The sequence below is a fragment of the Elephantulus edwardii genome, unplaced genomic scaffold (assembly GCF_000299155.1).
Source record: "Elephantulus edwardii isolate Elephantulus edwardi_28Jun2011 unplaced genomic scaffold, EleEdw1.0 scaffold00078, whole genome shotgun sequence".
In the NCBI taxonomy this organism is placed as follows: Eukaryota; Metazoa; Chordata; class Mammalia; order Macroscelidea; family Macroscelididae; genus Elephantulus; species Elephantulus edwardii.
The window spans coordinates 6,219,250-6,223,705 of record NW_006399828.1 but is presented as its reverse complement, the minus strand read 5'-3'; the positions used below and the strand labels follow the sequence as shown (position 1 = coordinate 6,223,705).

At 40.4% G+C, this 4,456-nt stretch overlaps 1 pseudogene; it reads left to right on the top strand.

Annotated features, from left to right (window-relative positions):
• Positions 1-1,619: 1,619 nt before the first annotated feature.
• Positions 1,620-2,199, top strand: LOC102859174 (annotated as a pseudogene).
• The last annotated feature ends 2,257 nt before the right edge of the window (positions 2,200-4,456 follow it).

Here is a 4,456-nt window from a genome sequence, read left to right as displayed (position 1 = left end):
AGTTGCTTTAAAGCACACTTCTTACCAATTTCAAGGCAAAGATATCTCAGCCAGACTGCAAACTGATTTTCCTTTGTAAACTCATTCTGTAATTGACCAATTCCCTACATGGTCATCCTACTGCATGGTTTTACTCTAACTGCATGTTGCTGTTGTTAGGTACTGTTGAGTAGATTACAGTGCATAATGACCCTATAGCCAATCTGAACACTGTCCTGTGCCAGCCCCACAATCTCTGACACACTCAAGCCCATTGCTATAGTCACTGTGTCAACCCACCTTGTTGAGAGTCCTCCTCTCTTTCACTGACCCTCCACCTTTCCAAGTATGATGTCTCTCTCCAAGGAATAATCTTCTCAGCAACAAGCCCAAAGTTTGTCAGACAAAGCTTCATCATTTTTGCCTCCAAGGAGTACTCTGGGTACACCTTATCCAAGATTCATCTATTTGTCCTTTGGCAGTTCATGGAATCTTCAGCACTCTCCTTCAATATCACGTTTCAAGGCATCAATTCTTCTTATGTCATCCTTTGTCATTTTTTAGCTCTTGGCTGCATAGCAAGTGACTGTAAAGACAGTGGTCTGAATCAGGGGCACCTCTGTCTCCAAAATGGCATCATCACTCCTCAATAATTTGGACAAGTTCCTGACTGCAGACTTTCCCAGTGCAAGTTGTCTCCTGATCTCCTGATTGTTGGTACCAAGTGTACTGATTGTGCTTCCAAATAAAATGTCATAGACACTCTCAATTCTTTCTCTGCCCATCATAATATTGCCTATCAGTCCGGTGGCAAAGATTTTTATTTTCTTGATGTTTAAATAGAATCCACAGTGAAGGATGTCCTGTTTAACCATCTACAACAAGTGATTCAAGTCCACCTCACTTTCCAGCAAACAATGTTGTGTCATCTGCATAACAAAGGTCACTGATGAGTCTTCTGAGAATCCTGATGCCACTTCATTCTTCATAGAGTCCAGCTTCTCAAATAATTTGCTCAGCATACAGGTTAAATAGGTATGGAGAAAGGATACATCCCTGACATAAACCTTTCCTAACTTTAAACCATGCTGTATTTCCTTGCTCTGTTCACACATTGAAATGTTTCAAATGATAGATGCAACCCTGAATGTGCTCACCAATCTAAGCCAGGAAATTTGGAGGACAGCTGCGTGGCTGACTGACTGGAAGAGATCCATATTTGTTCCCATTCTTACGAAAGGTAATTATCAAACATAATGTAATTATCAAACAATATCATTAATTGCATGCAAGCAAATTATTGCTGTGGATCATTCAAAAATGGCTAGAAGAGTGCATAGAGAACTGCCCCAGAGGTGTAATTGCTGATGTCAGATGGATCCTGTTTGAAACCAAAGAATACCAGAAGAATGTCTATTTATACTTTGCTAACTACATAAAGGTATTTGGCTCTATTAGCAAATAATGCCTAACATTGAGAAGAATGGGAATTCCAGAACACTTAATTGTGCTAATTTCATAATAAACTAACTAACTGTGAAAGATTGTGGACTAGTCAATTCTTTGACTAGAATTATAAACTCAAGGTCAGAAAAGTTATATAAGAAGAGAAACCCATTGCGGCCACATTAACTGCAAGAATGAAGACCATTTTCAGCAACCAGACAGTCGACATTCCAGAGAATGACGACATTACTCTGAAGGGTCACACAGTTATCGTGAAAGGCCCAGGGGGAACCTTGCGGAGGGACTTCAATCACATCAATGTAGAGCTCAGTCTCCTCGGAAAGAAAAAGAAGAGGCTTCGAGTTGACAAATGGTGGGGAAACAGGAAGGAACTGGCTCCTGTTCGCACCATCTGTGGCCATGTGCAGAAGATGATCAAGGGTGTTACACTGGGCTTTCGTACCAAGATGAGGTCTGTGTATGCTCATTTCCCCATCAATGTTGTGATTCAAGAGAGTGGATCTCTGGTTGAAATTAGAGACTTTTTGGGTGAAAAATGCATTCGGAGAGTTCGAATGAAATCAGGTGTTGCTTGTTCAGAATCTCAAACCCAGAAAGATAAGTTAATTCTTAAAGGAAATGACATTGAGCTCATATTAAATTCAGCTGCTTTGATTCAGCAAACTACAACAGTTAAAAAACAAGGATATCCGAAAATTTTTGGATGGTGTCTAAGTCTGTGAAAAAGGAACTGTCCAGCAGGCTGATGAGTGATAGCTAGGAGTTTTCCAGGTACAGGAATGAGGCCGGTCAAGTCCTATGCACCTGATTTCAAAATGCATCTGATTCTTGTAATAAAATTCTATTAATTTGAAAAAAAAAAATAAGAGAAACCCATTGCACTGCCGATGATTAATACAGATGTTCCATAAACAAGGTATCGTAGTTGTTAGGAGCCCTGGAGTCAACTGTGACTCGTAGAGACTGGAAAAACACCGAATCAGAACCTTGCCTTGTTCTGTCTGTATCAGTTTCACAATTTCCAACATGTTCAACTTTATTGTTACTGTCATTATGCCTATTCATGTTGTTGAGGGGCAGTTTTTTGCTGATGCCTCTATCTTTCCCAATACAATGTAAGTTATTTCAAAAATACTTGGAGAATTTATGTAGTATTCATTCTCTCTCTCTCTCTCCCTCCCTCCCTCTCTCTTTCTCCTTCTCTCCACTTTTCATAATGTTTTGCTTTCTCTCCTTGAGCCTTTTAAATCTTCTCTTCATCTATTTTACTTACACATTTTTAACCTTTATTATTATGGCCTCTCTACATTCTAGTGTAATTTTTAGTCTCCTCTAACATCCATTTTGGACATTTCTTTCTCCTCTGTCTTTGTCTCCCTTTCTGCTTTCTTCATAGATGTCCTTAATATCACCCCACAACTCATCCCATAAATCTGCTGTCAAGGACTTTTCCAAATTACAAAAAGCAAAGATGTCAGTTTAAAGACTAATGCACACCTGATCTGAGACATTGTCTTTTTATTTGGTAGCTCTTGTGGCTTGTTGGTGATGAATTACACCGCCAACAAAAGAGTGTTATTGTTATGTGCCAATGAGTCAACTATGACTCATAGTGACCTTATACACAATATCTCTGAACCCTGCTCTATCCTGAGCTAATCTCACTGACTCAGAACTCAGATACACCTATCCTCATTAGCCCAGTTACTGTATCAATCCATCTCATCCAGGGTCTCTTTCTCCTGCACTGTCCCTCCACCCTTCCAAGCAAGATATCCTTCCCCAAGGATTGGTCCCTCCTGGCGACATATTCAAAGTGTATGAGACAGAACTTCAAAATTCTTGCCTCCAAGGAGCAGCTTGCCTCCAACTCACCCTCTCCAGGACAGAACTTTCTGTTCTCTTGATAGTCCATGATATGTCCAATACTTTTCTCCAGCAACATAACTCAAAGACATCTTCTGTCACCCTTAATTATTGTCCAGCTCTCTGAAACATAGCAAATACTTATGAAGACTATAACCTGGATCAGGCACACCTTAGTCTCTAGATTGACATCATTGCTCTTTATTACTTTGGAGAGGTTTCTGACAGCAGATTTTCCCAGTACAATTTGTCTTTTGATTTCCTGAGTGCTGGTGCCAGGAGTGTTGATTGTGGAACTGAGCAAGCTAAAATTGTTAGTATCAATCTCTTCTCTAACTATTGTGGTACTGCCAATTGGCCCAATGGTAATATTCTCTTTTTTTCTAACATTTCTCAGAGTTTATTGCACGCTGGACTACTCAGCAAGGGGAGTAGCCTTGGGGTTGGGCTTAGAGGGTTTATATGGGGTCATTACAGCGGCTCATTGGGGTATAAAGTTTCTGGTCTTGGGAAACTGGTTCTGAGGAATATCCTGACATAGGATTTCTGAGTTCTGGTTTCAGAAAAATGTCCAGACATAGGGTTTTCTAAGTTCTGGTTTTAGAGAATGTCCTGACATAGGATTTTCTGAGTTCTGGTTTCAGAAAATGTCCTGACATAGGCGTTCTGGTTTTGGAAAATATCCTGACATAGGATTTTTTAGTTGAGCTTCAACCTCCATTTTTATTTTTAGCTTAAAATTCCCGCCTTTGGGGTGATAACAAGCAATGGGGTTTTCTGGCTGCTTTCTGCGGGATGGGGGCGTGGTGCGGTTTAAGGGACACGGGTATGTTATACTGTCTCACTTGGAGGGAGTGGTGTGTTCTTCATCGTACACAGTTCACTGAAGGCTTGATTGGTAAATGCGTAAAACTGCTTCTATAAGGAGCTCGTGCCACGTCCCCAATGATAATATTCTTCACTGTAAATAACCTGAGAGTACATGGTTCTAATCCACCAACTCTTCAGGTGAAAAATGGACAATGTCTTCCCATGCATTTTACTCCCTCTGAAAACCTGCTGGATGGTTTTTAACAACCTATATATCTGAAGGTATTCAACAACAGCCTGTGCACCTGAAAGCTGGACAAATAATAAGGATGAC